This window comes from Lontra canadensis, unplaced genomic scaffold, assembly GCF_010015895.1.
Source record: "Lontra canadensis isolate GAN:19392208 unplaced genomic scaffold, GSC_riverotter_1.0 scaffold21, whole genome shotgun sequence".
NCBI classification, from domain to species: Eukaryota; Metazoa; Chordata; class Mammalia; order Carnivora; family Mustelidae; genus Lontra; species Lontra canadensis.
Window position 1 is genome coordinate 9,506,856 of NW_022631015.1, and position 21,956 is coordinate 9,528,811.

Below are 21,956 nucleotides of genomic sequence, written 5' to 3' on the forward strand. Positions count from 1 at the left end.
CTATCTTTCTTCCTATTCTTTCTTAGCTAACTAACTAATTGCATCTGCTTCATTTCTCCAAGTCTGAAGTTTGTCCCAGAAGGTTTGCTGGTCCTGTATGTAAATAGAGTGCTGGTAGACCTCCCCACCACCTATTCAACGTGTATGTGTATTTGTGTTTGTGAGTGTGTGTGTGTGAGTGTGAGTGTGTGTGTGTGTGTGTGTGTGTGTGTGTGTATTTCTCAGTGGAAGAGTAAGTTTGGGCTCAAGTAAGCCCCCACAGGTCAAGGATTGCATGTTATTTTGGTTTGTATTCCCAGAGCATTTAGCAGCGTGCTTTGTTGACAGTGGTTACACAATAAAACTCTCCCGAATTGAATTCTGCATCACGAAACATAGAAAGATGTTGCCAGAGACCATTGTTTATGCAATGTAGGCACATACAAAACAAAATTATCAAGCATAACAAATATTTCCCTAGACTGCCCCTTAAAAAAGTAAAACAGCCTTAAAAGATGGTAATAACCCAAAAGTTATATGGCGGCTCTCTTCTTCCAGCCTTTCAGAAATAACTTTCTGGCCTCAGGCATCCACCTATTTGCAAGGCTGACCATCACTTAAAATATCAACCTTGGGATTAAATTCAGAATCCTCTCAAGAGTGTGTGTGTGTGTGTGTGTGTGTGTGTGTGTGTAAGCCTGTGTGCACTTGCAGGGAACATTAGTCACTTTTTCATGATTTGGGGACTAGGGTAGATTCGGCAGATTATGTATGGAGCCTATCAATGTGGGACAGCTTGTGGAAGATCATAAACATATTTTTCAGAGAGGAACGTTGCAGCCACGAACACATCACGTGGTCACCCCTTCCCTAAGGTTTGCTCCTTTAATTGTAAATAGCCAGAAAGCCATCAAGCCAGAGTTTAATAAACTTTTAATTTGAAATGAATTACCACATGTTGTGTTTGTTTACCCATTATTAAATCTCTTAGCAACATATCAGTGGCAGAAACAGAGTACTGTAGCACAGCCCTGATATATTAGAAAACAAACCCATGGGGGATATTAACTGCTAATAATATGTTTAGGAAGCCGCTAAGAAAAATAAATAAATATAAGCAGTGTAGCAGAGACATGTATTTGAAGAGATTTGTATGTTTTCTTTTTGTATAAATCTATTCTGAATAGGAGCAAAATGTCCCTGCGCAGTCTTTGAATGTGAAGCTGGAATCAGTTTCTGAACTCAGAGCAGAGCAAATGCAAATCAGCCTTTTCCAAGACTTGTCTTAAAGCAGAAAGATTCTTTCTCTTCCAGTACATAGCATTCTCATACTGATTGTGCCAGTATTCATGTTGCTTGGAGTGTCACCTGTCCTCCTGTTAGGGGAACTGAGGGCAGACAGCATTTGAAAAGCCAAGTTCAGAGCACAGTGCAGTAGGTGTGGAAAATAAAGCCACAGTACCCTGAGGAAAAACTAGAAAGCAAAAATGGTCCGATGAAAAATGGTCTAAGAGTAATTGCTTCTAGTCTTCGGCTCAGTATCCTAAAACTAGGTTAAAATGTCAGTATCACTGAAATATTATCACTGTTAAGTCAGAAGCTACTTTCTCAAAAGTTAAAAATTCTAAAATAAGATCTTGAGTTCCATGCTTAATACTAAAGCATTGGGAGGAAAAAAAAGAAAAAAGAAAAAAAAAAGAAGAGGAAAGAAAGAAAGAAAGAAAAAGAAGGAGGCAGGGAGGGAGGAAGGAAGGAAAAAAGGAAAGAAAGAGGGAAGGAAGGAAGGAGAAAGAGAGAGAGAGAAAGGGAAGGAAGGAGGAAGAAAGGGACTCCAGGTTACAGATGCACATTTCGTCAGAAGGTCTGTAGTAGCCAAAGACAACGTCACAGAGCTGAAGTCATTCATCTCATTTCATCTCATCACATAAACATTTTATGATCTCAAATTTTCTCAGGAAGGGTAAGCACAATATAATAAGATATTTTCAGAGAGAAAAAGAGACAGCACATTCATAGAACTTTAGTTAAAATACTTTGTTATAATTGTCCTAGTTTATTATTAGTTATCGTTAATCTCTTCCTGTACCTAATTGATAACTAAAATGTAGTATAACAGAGTTCAATACTATCTGGGGTTTTAGGCATCCACTGGAGGTCTTGAGATGCATCCTTGCCACCAGATAAGGGAGGACTACTGTATCTTATATCTAATTTATTTTATCAAATATTTGTTTAAAACCAGATGACATAATTCAATATTTATGAATTTTGTATATAAAATTTCAATATAATGTTCCCAGGTGTATATAATTATAAAGTGACATTTAGTTATCTGGAGGTGATGGTATCTTAGTTATCATTAGCTGATGATAATAGTTTGCTCACAAGGAAACAGGTCAAGTATGACTAAGGAAGCTCAGGGCTTATATTGGGCCCAGCTCTTAGGGAAGGAAGCAGGGCTTCTAAAAATAGAGTATGGCCTTCAGTGGAGTTTTACTCAGCTCAGCAAGGCATAATCTCCAATGCACTTGGGCAACTCTAGGCACAAGAAACATTTACCACCAGAAGTTGACTATGAAGCTCTGTGTTGCCCAGCTGATAGGCAGAATAAGACAAGAAGGCAGATCTCATTAGGAAATCAAATACAACAGTCTTTAGGTCTGGCCATTATGGCAGGGATCCCATATCTCTTCCCAAAAATCTCTGCTTTTTCCCTGACCTATACTCTCAACCCAACAGTTCCCTCACTCTACATACTCTTCATGGTGGAGCTCAACCACTTAGCAACTTCTGTAGTCTATGTATTTATGTTTCTATAAGGGACACATTCTTCCTCCCTACTTTCCATATCTCTCCCACTTTCCCAATGGTCTCCTAAACATTTTAACTTGGATACAACATAAGGATCTCAAACTCAATAGGTCTAAAATCAAGCTCATGTTTGTTTGTTTGTTTTTTCCCCCCTAATCTTGTCCCTCTTCCTTTATTTCATATTATCTGCTGGTTAATACCCATGTCTAGCCATGCTAAAAAATTAGGAATCTTCCTTAATGATCCCTCACCATCAGTATCCAACCAAGCAACAGGGACATTTTTATTCTTTGTCCTATAGTCATTCTTTTACACATCTTTAATACTCTATAAATTTAAACTCTCTTCTCCAACTTTACTGTCACTGCCCTAATTCAGGCCCTCTTCTGTGGCCGACACTACTCTAATATTTTCTAAACGTATCTGGTTTTAGACTTTTCCTCCTCAAATAAACCTTCCTAAAAATTACCAGAGGGAACCACCTAAAATAAAAATTGAAATACATCCCTCCCCTTCTTTTTTTTAAGATTTACTTTTTTTTTTTTTTTTTAATTTTAGAGCAAGACAGAGCATATGGGCAGGGAGAGGGGAGAGGGAAAGGGGAAGAGAATTTCAAGCAGACTCCCCACTGAGTGAGGAGCCTGACTCAAGCTTGGACCCAGGACTCTGAGATCATGACCTTACCCAAAATCAAGAGTCAGCTACTTAACCAACCGAGCCACACAGGCACCCCAAGTCACTCCCCTTCTTAAGATCATTTGTTGGCTACCCACTTTATATCAACTTCTCATCAGCCGCAATAGACACAAAAAGACACACAAGAAAATAGTGAAGGAGTTATTACTATCCTAGAATATATACATGGATAAATGATGGCAATGAGGAAAAGTGAGTAAAGTGGGAAAAGAATAAAGACTTTTCAGACATACAAAGGCTAAGACAGTTTACCATATTACAGACTCAAACTCTAAATGAATTACTAACAATTTTTTTCAACAAGAAGAAAAATGAAAGTGGAGAAAAGCTACATAAAAATACTATGAAACACAAGTATTTACCAAATATGTCAGTAAATTAATTTTCTATTGAGACTAAAAAACAACAACAACAACAACTAAGTTTTCTGTTTAATAAAAGAGTGACCTGGAAACATGGCCAACAATAACTTGAGAGTACATGGAGATGTTTGTTGGGTAGGTCAAACATAATAAAAGTCCTTATCATGCTCAGGAAGAGAAGAGAAAAATCAGATGAAATTAGACTTTTTAAAACAATTTTCAATTAAATACGTAGATGAGAAAATTCAGGATAATATCTGAAATAATTAACAATAAAATCTGTAGATTATAAACAGCAGAGGATAAAAAAATAAAGAAATTATTTTTGGTTAAAGAAAAATTCAGTAAGTATTTTTAAAAAGCAAAGAAATAGGATGGCAAAAATAAATAGCAAAAAATGTTAATGTTATCAGCAAGTACCAATATAACAATAATAATAGTATTTACAAAAAATTAAACTCACCTGTTAAAAGACACATATTAACTACTTGTCTTGAGTGCAAAAATAAAATCTAGATTTATGCTGTTAAGCCGTACTCAAAAGAACACCACAGATAAGTTTTAAATTCTTAAGATAAATATTAGGAAAATAATATATGCCATAACAATACTTATTAAAAAAATCAGGTGGTAGTATTAATATCAGAAGGAATAGAATATAAATTGAAGCATTATGGGGAGATGGAGAGGAGAAGGGAGTTGAGGGAAATTGGAGGGGGAGATGACCCATGAGAGACTATGGACTCTGAAAAACAATCTGAGGGTTTTGAAGGGGCTGGGGGGGTGGGAGTTGGGGGAGCCTGGTGGTGGGTATTATGAAGGGCACGGATTGCATGGAGCACTGGGTGTGGTGCATAAACAATCAACTCTGTTACACTGAAAAGAAATTAAATTAAAAAAAATAAATTGAAGCATTCATAAACATAGAGGTAGACTACATCTATATAAAGAAATAATAACACAAAAGTTAATAATTGTAAAATTACAGGCATTTAACAACACATTTAAAATATACAAAGCAATATTTGACAGAACTACAGTGATAAATGGACAGATCTAGTCAGAACTGATGATTTCACACATAGGTAAATAAAAACTGAAGATAAAGACTTAAGCTTTCCAATCAAGGAGATTAAAAGGTAACTCCCTCCCAAAAAAACAGAAAAAATAGGAGCAAAGAAATAATAAAGCTGAGTATAAACACAAAAAACAAAAGATCAATGGAGAGAAAGTCTTAATGGAGGTAGAAGAGCAGTCGTATACTTTTAAAAAAATGAATAAAAAGATAAAATTCAACCAAGATGGTAAAGAAAAACAAAAAAGGCATATATTAACCAATGTTAATAATGAAAAGAAGAACATAATTATAAATTTAGTGGTATTAAAAATTATAATAGTATTTTTACATATTTTCTTTTAGAGACATAAAACATCTATTGAACACTACACAAAAAACATTGGTTTCCTCCAAGGAGAAGAAAGAGTCTGCAGTGGGAGGCAGATTTTGTTGTGAACAATCTGAGTGTATTCTCTGTTCAAAAAAACTGTAACAAAAGGAAATAAACTTTAAAGATAATATACTATGTATACCAACATATATATACATGTATTATGTACATAATATGTAATATATTACATTATATATTTAATATATGTATATATAACATTATATCACATTATATACTTCTATATATAATATGTACATAATATGTAATACTATGACTAATTTAATTCAAGTAGTTTTTCAAATGAATTAAATAGAATAATTGAATAATCAATAGCAATCAAAGATTGAATTAGAAATCAAATGCTTCCCATGAGTCATCCCACATTAAAAAACAAAAGGTCCAGAACTCTTACAGTTCAATAAGAAAAAGTTTTTAAAATGATCCAAAGGAAAAGTGAATAAAATTTAGGTATAGGCAATTCACAGAAAATAAAACACACATGATGAACAGAAAGGTATGAAAAAAAAAAAAGCTCCAATTTAGTCATATTCAGGGATAGTCTCATGAAAACATAGAGATACTGTATTGCAACTGAATTGGCAAAACTAATTATAACGAAGATTGATAGGATGTGAACCAAACCAACTCCTACCCAGCTGTTAGAAGGGCAAATCAATACAACTACTTTGATAGCAAAGTGTCACTATGCTAAAAATTTTAAAAGTGTGTGCCCTGTGATTCAGTGGTTCCTCTCCGGGATAGGAAATATCTTTTACTCTATTGAAACTTACACCTACGTGCACAAGAATGACATGTCCAAGAGTAATCACTGTAATCTTGCTTGCAACTGAGTAGAACTTGAAACAATGAATAAAATAAAAATAAAGTTTGTTACAATCATGCATATCACCATGTATACAATTATGCAGCAGTAAAATCAATAAACCAAAAATACATGTTGATGTGTGTAGGAGTTGTGCAAATGTCAAGGATAATACTGAGAGAAAATGAATTTGCAGAAATAGATATAAAGCATGGTTACTCAACACAAATCTTAGAAACTTAGAGAGGATACATTGTTTATAATTACATACATATGTAGGAAATGTGAATGAAACATACATGGGAATGATCAATAAGTCTCAGAGGGTTGGGAACAGAATGAGCAAGCAGTTCACAGAAGGCTTTAATCACATGTAAAATATTACTTTTTAAAAGAAAAGTTGTGGAGAAAGGATGCAAGATATGTCAAAATAGCAAGAATGGATACAGCTGGGTACTGATTACTGGTTTATGTTATGTTATTTTCTGTACAGTATGTTTAAAATATTTGACAACCTCCAAACTAAAGAATATAGTCCCTACCACAGTACTGGCACATGAAAAACCTACATCACATGTAATTATTATTAGTGGTAATCCTTCTAATATTAGTATTATGCTGGTAATACTGTAAGAGTTACTATCTTTACTACAAGTAATAATATAATTACTACAACCATCCATCCCTTACTCTTGCTTCTAACACTATTATTACTGTTAGGAGATCCAACCGGTTAGAGAATCTTCTGAATCTTTTGGTAAAGGAAATAATTATCTTGCAAAAAATAATAGTCATTTCTAGTATATCCCTTCTGTAGGCTGAAACTTCTATACATTAAATCATACAAAGAATGCTATTTGCTTATTTAGTGCTTGATTAAGTCAGTCGTTGAAAACTGAGGTTTATAAAATAACTATATTATTTGAGAACTTCTTTCTGAGAATATTTTCTCTTTCATAGTCATCTGTTGGTTAGCACTCTTGTAAGCAACCAAGAAGGCTTGGTTCTAGAACTAAGAACTAAAAAAAAGTCAACTTGTCCCCCCAAACAACTAAAAAAATATTTTTAGAGCCGTAACGCAGCATGGCATAGTAAGAAATACATTAATTAATGCCTCTCTCAGTTTTCTGCAATATAACACAACTTGACATACTAGGAAAAGAATGCTAAAAACAGTCTACGAACCCTGAGAAGAGTGTAGGAAGGGTTTAGCCTTACCATTCAGTGATGCACAAATGTTTTCCTCCGTTTGTTTCTCTGAAAGGCCCAGGGTAGTCTCCACACCTGATTCGGCTTCCTGTACTTCAGCCGTTAAAGAAATTGGAAATTCAGGGGGAAGTGGAGTTTGTCTTTCATAGGTTTGTTGATCATCCAAACACAGAGGAAGTTTAATAACCTATTCAGAGAGAAATCTCTTATCTACACTGTTGAAAATAGTGCACACACAGTTAATTTCACCCTAGAACAATGATACAATATACAGACTCCAAAATGTCCATGATGAATTTCATTTTCCAAACCTTATATTTGCTTGTGTTTGGCTGCCTTATAAAAAAATGCATTTTTTGTATTAGCAGATTTACATAATTGTTTCAGATATTACCACTGTTTTATATAGTTCTTAGTTTTTTCTTTGTCTTGCCTTATAATTTTCTTTGATTTCTTCTCACAAGTAACACTGTCTGATACCAGGATCAAGTTGGCAAATATTTACTCAGTATTCACTGTCTCCAAGAAACAATATTTCTAATTCAAATATAAAAGACAAGATTGTAGAATCTCGTGGTGAAACTATGGGTGTTCGTTGTGCCATTTTTTTTCAACTTTTCTCTATGTTTAAAATTTTATTTATTTTTATTTTATTTATTTTAATTTTATTTATTTATTTATTTATTTTTTATTTTTATTTTTTAAAGATTTTATTTATTTATTTGACAGAGAGACAACAAGAGCAGAAATACAAGTAGCGGGAGTGGGAGAGGGAAAGCAGACTTCCTGCTGAACAGAGAGCCTGATGTGGGGCTTGATCCCAGGACCCTGGGATCATGACCTGATCTAAAGGCAGACACTTAATGACTGAGCCACCCAAGCACTTCTCTATGTTTACAATTTTAATAATAAAGTGCTTGGTGGAAATAATCAATGACACAGGAAATGAAATATTTAGAAAAGTGCAGGAGTTTGGGAAATAATTAAAGGCTATCCTGCTTGCAGAGTTGCTCTTCTTGGATTCTTTCACATACCCTACGGGGGCCCAATCAGATCTGTTCTCCTGTCTCCATGTTCCGGGTGTGAGCCTGAGTTCTATCCCTAATCACAACGTGGTAGATTATGTGAGGTCACAGCTAAGCCACATGCCCTGCCACTTTCTTTCCACTAACAGATGTGGGAGGGAAATGATCATAATTTATCTGAATTATTTCCTTTCATCTCTTCTAAAGCTGCATTACAGAAACCACTTTTCTGTTCTAGTGGTTCACCCATCTTTTCTCTTCTCTGTTCCAAGTTATTATTATTTTTTTTTTATCTGAGTGACTCCAGAAAGAGTACTCAAAAATTACATTGACTTGTTCAAAAATTGCATTTGAGAAAACTCACATTGGAAAAATCCTAATATTTTAGAATTTCACATAAGAGGAAAATCAGTTTTAAAGATAGGAAAATTTCATTTTTATCCTCATGAAAGAGAATCAAATACATTCCTATTTATTCTGCCTTATGCTCAGAAAATCCTGTCTTGACTAATGGCATTATTCTCATCAGTAAGACTCACCTTGCAGCCCCCGTTCCATGAAATATAGAGAGAAGATCTGTTACCAAATAAGAAAGCCAGTACACAATTACAACCATCTGTGATGACTAATGGCCAGAGGGCTCTACAAATAAATCATAATATTATTTTTCACCAATTTTCAAAAAAGGGAATCAGGAAAAAAAAAAAAGAGGAAAAGTTTAGTAATGTGTCCAAATCAAGTAGATTTTAGTGAAATCAAGCTTTCTAAGCTATTTACCAAATAACTACTGTTCTTGATCTTGTAAATTTTAAACATCACTTCCTGATTTATCTCAAATATAAAATGCTTATATCTTTACAATCAATACTGGTACTACCCAGATGACCTTTTATGAAATAAAATTGTTGCTGACTTTCCTTGCTGTAATTAAAACCTCTGAATTTTAGGTAACGGTAAAAATTATAGATGCCTTTCACATTAGCTAGCAAACTTATATCAAAATTTGTTTTCTTTTACAATTCTATTTTTATTTTTATTCCATTTTGATTTCTTGGTACGATATTCAAGTCACCAATTAAACATTTTGTTACGGGTTATCTACAGTTTTCTTCAAAATTTGGGTGATTTTTCAATAACTCCTTTGAATTCATTTTCAAACGCATTTATGTCATGTTTCTACATGTTAGAAACTTTTATAAACTTCTGATCCTGACACCCACCTCAAAACAACTGAATCAAAATCTCTGGGAACAAGACCTAACCATGGTATTTTAAATGCTTCCTACAGGATTTCAGCGTACAGTCAGATTTGACTCAGAATGGCACTATTTTCGGAATAAGTAGAAAGGCACATATTAGGGTTTAGATTCAGATTTATTTTCTTAACAGCAACCTATAATATCTCAAAATGATATTTCAACAAAACATTTTAATGGATTTAGCTAAAAGGAAAAAAAAAAAGCCAGCTGATTCTACTTCAAATAAGTAAGAAATAGGAAGACCATCACAAAAGAAGGATATGGAGCTACTGATTTTTAACCCAACACTGCATGTGTTTCCTGGAAGTGTTTATATTTAATAGTCCCATTACTTTGGTAGATAGATGATGGTAATAGATAGGTAACAGACAGATAGATACATACATAAATAGATTAGATTAGATTGACTGAGAGCTACCTAGCCAGTTAGCTAGATAAGCAAACAGATTGGGAAAAGTCAAACATATAGGTAAGCAAAAAAAAAAAAAAAAAGAAAGAAAGAAAGAAAGAAAGAAAAAGAAAAAAAAGGCATTTTATGATACAGGCACTGTGGCAAGACATCATAATCAGGAAGAACAAATTTGGACATACAGGAGAGAAGTAGACTAAAATTGTGTTGGAATGCTTTATACTTTATGTATACTGTCATTTTATTTATTTATTTTTGGATCCCCCATGGTATTTGCTTAGAATGAATTTATGCAATGACATTTCTGCTAAAAGACTTGGTTAGAAAATACATTTCCAAACATACACAAGTAAATGGTACATCCCCACAGGTTTTTTGGAGTGATTTTTTTTTTTTAAATTTCTGAGGTAAATAATATAGCATGTTTTTAAGGAGTATGTATGGGTGGTAAAGGGAGCTTTGTAATGGCCATTTTTATCCTGTGGAAATGTGGGTCATTAATTGTTGGGTTTTTTTTTTTTTTTTTTATGAATACATGCCTATCTCATCAAATAAATGGCAACCATCCAGAAGGCACAGACTCTATCTGATCTCATTTGTATACATAGAGTAAGCAGTGCCCAATACATAATAGTAGCTCAGTTAGTACTTCTGATAAGGAAACATCATAGCCTTACACCCAAGTTGCTGGGACAGATCAGCTCCAGCAGCAACAAATTATAAAATGAGAATTGAAGGATTTGGGTGACTTTTCTGGGCCACTCATGACTTACAAGTTTGGGTTAAATTTTCTTTAAGATTTCTGCCAATTCTAGGATTGTATTCCTTCTTTGTAGAAATCAATTTAATCGGCATCAAGAAAGCATTAGGATGTGATTACTTTTATTTTATTTTAATTTTTAAAGATTTTATTTATTTATTTGAGAGAGAGAGAGAGAGTGAGAGAGAGAGAGCATGAGAGGAAAGAAGGTCAGAGGGAAAAGCAGACTAGCAGACTCCCCGCAGAGCTAGGAGCCAGATGTAGGACTTGATCCTTGGACTCTGGGATCATGACCTGAGCCAAAGGCAGTGGCTTAACCAACCAAGCCACCCAGGTGCCCAGAATGTGAAAGCTTTAACAGGTTTATGATCCTTGTTGAAATTTTCAAAGCATAAAAAGTAAGGTAAAGGCTAGAAATAAGCAGCTTTAGAAAAATTTTAAATTCTTTTTTCCACTTACAAAATCATATTACAAACCTGAAAGTAGAGATTGCACAGCCAGTGGTCCAAGTCCAAGCAAATCAAATCTTCCATTTTCCTAAAGTTGTCGAGTCTCTGATCATAATGTCCTCGGAGAAGGGGACACTTGAATTTTCCCTCTACTACATCAAAGTTTTTATCACACAAATGGAAGGCTGCCCAGCCCACAACCCAGTCAAAACAAGTGTATTTCCCACGAAGGAGACAGAGTTCAAACAAGAAAGCCATGCCAGGTTTCACATCTTTCTTAGGAGGGAGTACCTAGGAAAAGATACCAAGACAAGGGAAGATCAGGATACTTGTACATGGAAACACACTATATTCAAAGATGCCTATGTCCAATTTATAATTAAGTAAATAGTGGGTCTTACTTCTATTTTTTGTCCTTAAAAATTAACCATTGTCAACAATGATGCAATAAACCTTAGGGGTACATATATCCTTCCAAATTAGTGTTTTCATATTCTTTGGGTAAACACCCAGTAATGGAATTATCAGATCACATGGTATTTCTATGTTTTCTTTGAGGAAACTTCATACTGCTTTCCACAGAAGTATTATTTATAATAGCCAAGATATGGAAGCAATCTAAAAGCTCCTTCCTGAGAGACAAATAGAGAAGGAGGATGTAGTGTGTGTAGGATATCTATATATAATGGAATATTACACAACCATTAAAAACGATGAGATCATGCCATCTGCAACAACATGAAAGGATCTAGAGAGTAAGTCAGACTGAGAAAGACAAAGACTATATGAGTTCACATATGTGGAACCTAAAACAAACAACAAGAATAAAAACAAACAAACAAAACCCAAACGAATAAACAAAAAGCAGAATCAGACCAATAAGCACAGAGAAGAAAGTGGTGGTTGTCAGAGGGGAAGGGGATGGGAGGCTGGATAAGATGGGTGAAGGGGAGTGGGAAATACAGGCTTCCAGTCATGGACTGAGTAAGTCACAGGAAGAAAAGGTGTAGCATAAGGAATATAAACAATGATATTGTAATAGTGTTGTATCATGGCAGATAGTAGCTACACCGGTAGTGAGCACAGCACAATGTTTAAACTTGTCAGTTCACTATGTTATATATACCTGAAACTGATGGAACACGTTTGTCAACTACACACAAATAAAAAAAAAAAATTAAAGAAAAATTCACTCTTGCATGCATTTACATGAATAACCTTTCCAGTCCAAAGTAATTGAGCAAACACACTGCCATGAAAGTGGGACCCAAGCAACAAGACAAATTTGTCCCTGCCCATTCAAGATTCGGCACTATGGTCTTTGGGAATCAAACTTGTAATCTGTTACCTAACACCAGAGACTGTATTTGAGTCCTTTTTACTTGAGCTGGCCCTTCTATTGTATAACAGTTTCTATCAATTGTCACCATCATGGTTCTACTTGCCTGTCACTCATCTTTGTAGTGCTCATGTACCCAGCACAAGTGCTTGACATCAAAGAGATGCTTTTTCAAAAGGTGGTTAAACAAACTCCAGAGAAACTATTCCTAGTCATAATGATAGCTTGCATTACTATTGAAAGGTCTACCTCTTGAAAGAAAAATAGTGTCCTATTTAATTCTGTGACTATCCTGTTTATTTCAGTTGACATTATAATGGACGTCACTATATAAGCAACCTGTCAATGTTCGATAAACAGTGTTAGGCATAAGGACGGATGAAATGATCAGATTGACCAAACCATCTTTTCAGGTCCCCTGTTGTAGAGATGGAGCCTGTGCTTTGGCCTTTAAAAAAAGAAGTTTAGGGGACACCTGAGTGACTCAGTCAGTTAAGCATCTGCCTTATACTCAGGTCATGAACCAGAGTCCTGGGATCAAGCCCTGCATCAGGCTCCCTGCTCAGAGGAGAGTCTTCTTCTCCCTCTCCTTCTACCCTTCCCCTTGCTCTCACTCTCTTGCTCTCAAATGAATAAATAAAATCTTTAAAAAAAAAAGAATTTTAGGGAAGTGCAAGACATGAAAACATCTTTTTTTAAAAAAATAGAGTATAAGCTTCAGTTTCATTTTAAAATTCTATGTGACTAATTACAAATGGGCAAAGATAAGGACTTGCTTAAGATTATTTTATAAATTTATCCAAAAGTGTGTAGGCATATTTTATATGATTTATGTAAATATTCTAAGACTTAGTTTATGTTTAAAATGAAACAGAAGCATCTGTTGAAAAATACCATAACCCTGTGGCAGCTGCTATTAAACCATTAACAGGATCAGGTTTCATTTAAACCAGATTTACCATTTTCTACAACAGCCCATGGGAAAGCTAAAAACATTAGACACAAATTACTGACAAAAGAGATTCTTAATCAAGCCATACTTTTCATTTGGCTATTTGGCTGTGAGTAACCTTTGTGATAGGAAAATAAAACCTAAATGAGAAAGAGGAAGAGGAAAAATTGAGTCAGAAACCTGTTTTGGATCATCATTTAAAAATAAAGCTGAACTGAGGTCATTACAATAATTTTATCTATTCTCATCCCTGACTTTAGAAGCACCCACCTTGTACTAACCTGATCTGACTCAGTGATAACGTTCAAAGTAGATAAAGTAAGAATTTGAGCCATACTGACCCAATTCTATTGTTAAGTTTCTGTGGTCACAGGCTATCACTTCTGTTTTTTGTAACAAGGTTTTGGTGTACTCAAGTCTCCTCACTGATAAATGACCAGGAGGGACACCTGGGTGGCACAGATGGTTAAGTGTCAGACTCTCATTTTTGACTCAAGTCATAATCTCAGGGTGGTGAGATCATACCCCACATCGGGTTTCCCACTCAGCTCAGAGTCTGCTTGAAATTCTCTCTCCCTCTCCCCATCACCCTCCCATTTGTGCTCTGTCTAGAATAAGTAGATGAAGTTTACAAAATAAAACAAATAAAAGACCAGGGGATAAGCATTTCTTCACAAAATTGATACAAATATCAGGCTAGACAGTAAGTATAAAAATGTTCATAAAAACATGAAATGCACATAATTATTAATATTATTATTATTATCTGAAGGCTTTATCTCAACTATTTCCAAGATGAGTTAGATTACAGTTTATTTAATAAAGAAGAAAAGAACATATCAAGGTAAAAATTCATCTGTAAAAAATGTAAAATACCGGTATCATTTTGCATATGAGAAACAACTGTTCAAGGCTACCAGACATAACCTATAACCACCAGGCTAGCACATGACTGCTGTAACTGTGTAAATAAGAAGCCAATTCTCATGCACAAAAGGAAACTCCACTGCAACCTATTTCACAAGATAGAAGAGTCACATGCAACTACCCTGACTGCTGGAAAAAAAAAAAAATAGTATATGAACATGACAAAATCTAGTCAGTGGTATTGATTGAAAAGCAGGATAAGAGCTATACGTTATCAAATAAAAGAATTTACTTTATGTGACAATAGTTGTCTTATCTTATTTAATCTTTCAGTGTTTTTCCCTCACCGTGTATCATAGGAGAGATCGGTTGCTCTGTAATGTGTAGCTGGGGACTCATTCTTTTCCTCTTTGGCAACAAAGGATCACTAAGTTTCATTGTGTCTCTCAGAGGATCCTTTCCATAAACCTGAATACTTCCACAGCTGTCTTATGATGTAATATTTCCATGAGCATAATTGAATTGAATGCTATATAATGTAATTGAATGCTATATAATGAGGGAAATAAATGTACTGGTCTCTGCCAATCACCACTGCCATCTCATCATGAGAGTCCTGGTGGCTGGGGGGTCACAATGTCCCTAATTTTCTTAGTACCAAGAAGAGCCTACTTTTTAAAGGAGGAGACACTATACAGCTTAAGTTCACTGGGTGACATAGGATGAAACAGAATGTGCATGTGAAAGGAGAGTAACGAACAAACAAAATCCAAGAAACAAACAAGAATTCTGAAGGCTGAAGGTTGCATGGAAAAGTGGAAAAGAAAGTAAAGTTCTTTCCACTTGGGTACCAAATAGTATGAAAGTGAAGCAAAGCAGAGAGGATTAGGATAGTCTTTCAAAATGACAAAAATGCATGTTGATAAATTATTCTTCAATCTTCTGGACTTTCTGGAATTTTGAAAAGGATTATTATTTTTATAATCAGAAAAAAATTAACAAAGTGATTTCAAAAACAGAAGACCCATGGGGCACCTGCGTGGTTCAATCAGTTAAACATCTGTCTTAGGCTCAAGTCATGATCCGAGGGTCCTGGGATTGAGCCCCACATCATTGGGCTCCCTGTTCAGTTGGGAGCCTGCTTTCCCTCCTCCCTCTGATGCTTCCCCTACTTGTGCTCTTTCCCTCTCTCATTCTTTCTCAAATGAATAAATATAATCTTGAAAAAATTAAATTTAACTTTAAAAACCAGAAGACTTTCTGCTTCTGCTTATGAGGGAGATGATCATAAACGACCATAATTCCCATTATAATAAAGAAAAACACCAGTTAAGTTACACATTTATGTATATTATTGAACCCTTGGGGGAACTGAGGACACAAAGAAACTTAGGGGAAACTAAATCTCAGAGAGGAATAAGTCTTTCATAAATGAACTAAGACTCAGTGGGGGCTTTAATCTTAGGAAACAGGTGAAGGAGCAGAACTGTCATTGGGTGAGAGACTTTACAGATAGAAGGAGAAACTGGTCAAACATAGAGCAATCTTTGACTAATGTGGAATATTGAATACATAGGAGCCCCCAGATGCACAGTGAGTCCTCACTTTATACCAACTCTCAACCTTAGGACTTGTATCCAGAACTCAGCAGCAAGTGAGTAATTGGGTCCAGGGTGAGAGTCCAAGAAAGATCTCCAGTGGCACAAAAGTCCTGAGGCAGGGCTGGGGAACACAGCAGAGTCCCAGTTACATGGTGTTTGAACACCAAGCCAGACTGGAAGGAGGAATCTTTTATCTCTCAAGACTTTTGAAAAACAGTGATGAATTAAAACTAACTAAAGCTATAACTTAACCCCCAGTTAGCTTAATTCTAATCAGAGAGATCATTCCCTCACCTCAGCTGCCTGACAGAGACAGCTTTTTAGTGGGGTATAAATATTTTCCACTTCAGTCTTTACAAGTCCTTTATATACTGTGTCTGGCCCACAGAAGCAGGAATACATGATGTCTAGACAAAAGATAACAGCCAATGGAAACTGACCCACAACTGACCCAGATGTTAGAATTAACAAAGACATTAAACAATCATAATTAGGATTAAAAAAAATAGAGGAAAAGATAGAAATAAATAATTGAAGGGAGGAAACTCCAGGAGAGAACTTGTAAAAAGTTTAGAACAACATTAAAAAAGTCATAAAATACTTGAAATGAAAAGTTTATTGAGTGGACAGTAGAAATGGACATAGCAGGAAAAGAATAGATGAACTCAATGAGAAATCAATAAAAATTTCCACAAAGAAAAAATAAATAAAAACAGAAAAAAGAAAAAAACAAGATCCAAGCATGTAAGAACCTTTGGGACAATAATGCATACACATAATTGGAGTCCTGAAGGAAAAAGGGAGAGACAATGGTTGCAGAGAAAAAATTTTGAAGAAATAATCACTGAAAATTTACCAATATTGATGAAAGACATGAACCCACAAAATCAAGGAAGCTCAGAAAATCCTAACAAGACAAAATAATATGCAAATAATACCTAGGCTTATCATAGTCTAACTGTTAAATATCAAAGATAAAAAATCTTAAAAATACAGCACCATCTATAATATGTAACAGGAAAGTTTATTATTGGCCTGTCAAAGAAAGGGTCACACTTGGTCAAGTTTCCATATTTCTTTATTGTGAAGTCCTGAGTATAATATAAAAATATTTATATCATATGGAAAATTCTTTCTTTTTTCTTTCTTCCTTTCTTTCTTTTTGTACTGTATTATTCTGGTCATATAGTTATTCTTCTCTCTGGCACTGAGCAAAAGGTTTCCAGAAACTTTGGTTAAGAAAAACCTCCACTTTTTTGCTTCTTGGTAGGCTGTTTCTTGCATAACTAACATCTTATCACCTTATATTTACCATATAATTTGTAATTTCTTAGCATCACCTTAAAGCCCTAATGCAGCCTCACCACAATCTAACTTTCTAGTATTATTTCCTATTAAACTTGCACATATTGAAATATATAATACATACACATACATATTAAGTATTGTCAAAATTATTGTCTTGAATGTCTGCCCATCACACACACACACATAGAGGCTCATAAGAACCTCTTTATTAGGAAATCCTTCTTCCCAAATTCTGCTCATTATAACTAAGGAATTTTGATATTTGAATATTGTTTGATATTTGAATATTGTTCAATTTGAACAATACTTTGAGATAATAATTTCTAATCTACAGGTCCTCAAGCAGAAGTACAGGCAGGTGGGACCCAGATACGGGCTAGGAGACTTATGTGTTTTCATAACAATTACTAAGTTCTTCTAAGAATTTTAAAGCACTTAAACATAAAGTAAATAATTATTATAGGAAGAAAAGAGTGGTAAATACACAATGACATCAGAAAAGGGCATTTTTAGAAATTTGTTGAGAAATACAGATTATCTAATAAAATTACTAATGATATATACAACATAAAAATGGAGAAAAGCTGTTATATTCAATCCCTTGCTCAGTTAGAAATTGGTTCTATAATATGAAAGACAGTTGTTCATTCTCTACCTGAACCGTGCATTGATGGGAAGGTTTGCCAATTTATACGGTAAGTTAAACCATGTGAGAACAGTTCTAATTTTAGGAAGCTCCCAGTCACTCCTAAGAAGTCATGATGTCATTAATGCTGTTGGTTAAATATTTCTAGCTCTTCACCTTCTAAGCATATGGCAGGATTGTACTTCCAAGCTCCATGGTGGTTGGGTGGGACCTTTGGTTTTGTCCAATGATCTTTATATGAATATAATAAGTATCACTTCCAGGCTGGAGCATTTATTCTTGGTTCTAGACCTTTGAGAGCTCTCTTCTGCCACAGTGATAAATGACATTCCAGATGGTGCTCTTTCAAAGAGTCTTTGACTCAGAATGAGAATGGGTTCAACAGAACCTCTGCTTTCCTGGAGTGGACATAGAGCTTAAGTGAAAAATAAGCTTCTACTGTATTAAGCCTCTGAGATGTCGTGAGGATTTTTTGTTACCATAGAATAACCAAGCTAGTGTAGACTCCTTTGCTGACCCTGCCTTGTATTTACTCAAATCCAGTCTTAACTGTTATATAAAGATGATTATTGTGCCAAAAGAGCTCAGAGCCACAGGTCTAAGTCATCGGAGATTAAGTCAAAGGTATAGTGGTTTTTGTCAGGTTCATGACAAAGCCAATATTAGAGGAACATGCAAATACTCATATAACCTATCCTTCCATAGATAAAGCAGAATACTCCATAATGCTTAAATTGTTGCCAGTAAGTCTACCATGGTGCTGCTCACACATGGCTTCGATTCTGATTTTTCTAAATGCATCTTAAATGGTTCTCTTGACTTTATGTATAGATTACTTGAATCCTAATTGTTCATTCCCATCTTCTTTAACTGCTACCCTGCTTTAAAAGAGAAACTATATATCTTAGTAGTTAAAAGCATGGGCTTTGGGGTGCCTGGGTGGCTCAGTGGGTTGAGTCTCTGCCTTAGGCTCAGGTCATGGTGTCAGGGTCCTGGGATCGAACCCTATATCGGGCTCCCTGCTCAGCGGAGATCCTCCTTCCCCCTCTCTCTCTGCCTGCCTCTCCACCTACTTGTGATCTCTGTCTGTCAAATAAATAAATATATTTTAAAAAAGAAAAAAAAAAAGCATGGGCTTTGGCATTAGACAAACATGAGGTCAAATCCCAGCTTCTCACTTAAGTAGGAATCCTACCATCTCCAGATCTTCGTTTCACCATTTATTAAATGCTGCTGGTAGTACTTGGGGGTTGGAGGAAGTGGGATGACAGCAGTGACAAAGGGAAGGTGGCAGGTATACAGAATGGGTAATAAACTAAACGGTGTCTTCCAAGACTACCATTCTAAGGAATAAGGGGAGTCCAGAAAGTAAATAAATACACTTAATTTGCAGTAGAAATCACAAAATGTTCTTTCTGAGGCAGACAGCTCTGGACAGATGAGTGGGAATTGATACCACAGCACAGACTAATCTAGGTTATCCAGTGAGAGTTTTATAGTACCATTATTTGCCTCTCCATTCCCTCAGCCAAGATAAATAAATAGACAAATTAGCTCTAATCCCCAGTCTTTCTGCTGTGGGATAAAAGAAAGTAATTATTCTTGGAAACTTATCTTGGACTAAGGATCAAGGACAGAGGGTGGTGACAGCTACTACTGTCATAGCTTCTGAGAGAAAAATCTTACTTTCTACACCATTGGAAAACCATGCTCTCTCCTGTGCAAATATAGTCATTCCAGGTCCCTGTTTTTTCTAAAGAAAATTGATTTTTTGTTTGTTTTCCTTAATCCTAGAAGGTAGTCTATCAAAAGTGAACATTTGTTGAAAGTTTACGAAAAGCAAGGCACCTTTTAAATCACTTTATCCTTGTCAACTCAATCACCACAGTAATTCTATGAAGTAGATTTTGTTACTAACTTCATTTTTATGAATGACACAAATCAGACAAAAAGACCGATCATCAAGTCACACTGAAAAGAGATGTAGAGAGTGGAGCTGGTTTCTGACTTTTGGCAATCTACTGCAGAACCATTCACGCTATTATGCTTCCTGAATGTAGGAGGTGCAGCATTAGAAAGCCTACCTTGGCTTCACGGAGAAGAAGCCCATGGTCTTTCTTCTCTACCCTATTTACTTCTCTTCTTGATCCCTACACACTGAGAATCTACGGCTCTTCCTCTACGTGTTTCAGCCTGTTCTCTCTTAAATTGCTTACTCTGAGTTCAGCCATTGAAAGTAGACATGGGCTTACCAAGAAAAAACAGTTTTACTACAATAAAACCCCATTCTCCAGGATCCTTAATGAGCAGGTCTTCCCAAAGGCCTAGATTCACTAGACAGCTTGCAAATTAGTCATTCAGAGCAATCTTCCTGAAAAGGGTGTTCAATTCCATGATCTCTCAAAACCTACAGTCCCTGAATCTAATTTTTGGATTTCTCAACAACTAACATAACCATTTGAGGAACATTGATAAACATACGTGTCCTCAAGGATCTAGACTCCCAGTCTCCCAAGTTTAATTTGTGTAAGAGTTATCCAAGGGTGCTTATAAAAAATGCAGATTACCAGGCTCATTCTCATCCTTGAATCAGTAACGTGGGGTGAGGCTTGAGAATATGAATTTTAACAAGTATGCCAAGGTAAAGGTAATTCAAGTGGTTCTTCAGGCCACACTTTGAGTATCACCATCCAGTATGAACACAAAGATAAGACAGGTTTGTGTGTCCTTGATCATATGACTTACACAGCTTAGGGCAACCACATTTCTGTCTAAAATCAAACTGATTCATACCTGAATAATTACGGGCTAAAAAATATGACCTTTCCCCCTTTTCCTATCAAACATGACTGAAATCAAGAGGAAATATATGGCATGTCATCTCATTATATTGAAATTCCATTACCTGACCTCAACCTCAATATGTCATAACTCATCTCTTCACATGCTACTCAAATGTTCAACTAAGAATATTTCACTCTAGGGAGATGGCAAAATCTAATTGAATATTTTAATTTAGAAAATTCAGTTCTGGGATTTCTATACCTCTCCCTTTTTTTTTTTTTTACTGTGAAAACAAAAAGTTGAATTTTCTTTTCAGTTTCTCCTTGTTAGGCAAAAGATAAATTTTCCCTTCATTGTCCCTGAGAGTTGAACACATTGGGGAAAAATTGGGCACAGCCCATTACTTTTCCAAGCCCCTGTGACTGAGCCTCAATACACAAAAAGATGGCATTCCTGAACATCTGCAGCATGATTAGATCAAAGACCAACAAATTAACCACAAATGGTTTTACATGGAGCAGGCAAATACATCATTTGGAAAGGAGAAACTTCTGGCAATGATTGCCAATCAACGTTTTTCCTTTGGGCCACCCACTTACTTCACACCAAAGATATCTACTCATAACAGTAATACCTGGGCAGCATTTTCTATTTTACAAAGCTCTTACATACACATTATCACATTTGATCTACATGTCAATCCTATTACAGCATCAATATTAGCCCATTTTACAGGTGATGGAAAAACAATTGGGAAAGTAATGATTCACTCACATTTTCCCAGCTACTAAATTGTTGATTTGACTATATCAAAAATGATATCCCACTTTACCACTTCCTTCCATTCATTCAATCATTCATTCACAGACATTTTATTAAATGCCCATATTGTACCATTTTTGGCACTGAGGACTAAAAAAATGGAATGAAGACAAAGAAACTTCCTTTTCTCTTTGAGCTACTCTCTAGAGCAGGAAGGGATTCTCAATAGCCAAATAAGACAATTTTAATAGTAACAAACGCTCTGACTTATCACTACTGATGTTGGAAATAATCAAGATAAAATAGTGATGTACTGGAAAATGACCAGAGGAGCTATCCTGTTAAGAACCTCTAGTTGAAGAAAGGGAGAGTTAACCTGAGACCAGCCACATCACAGTGAAAGGAGGAGCCCTCCTAGGCAGGAAGCCACAAGCAATCCCACGGCCCTGCAACAAGAATGAGCTGGT

At 35.4% G+C, this 21,956-nt stretch overlaps 1 long non-coding RNA gene across 1 annotated transcript; it reads right to left on the bottom strand.

Moving 5' to 3' along the window:
* Positions 1 to 895: 895 nt before the first annotated feature.
* Positions 896 to 7,389, bottom strand: LOC116869924. Its single transcript, XR_004383149.1, has 2 exons — positions 7,338 to 7,389; positions 896 to 1,453 (listed from the first exon to the last, which is right to left on the bottom strand). It is a non-coding gene; the product is annotated as an uncharacterized LOC116869924 (long non-coding RNA).
* Between the last annotated feature and the right edge of the window lie 14,567 nt (positions 7,390 to 21,956).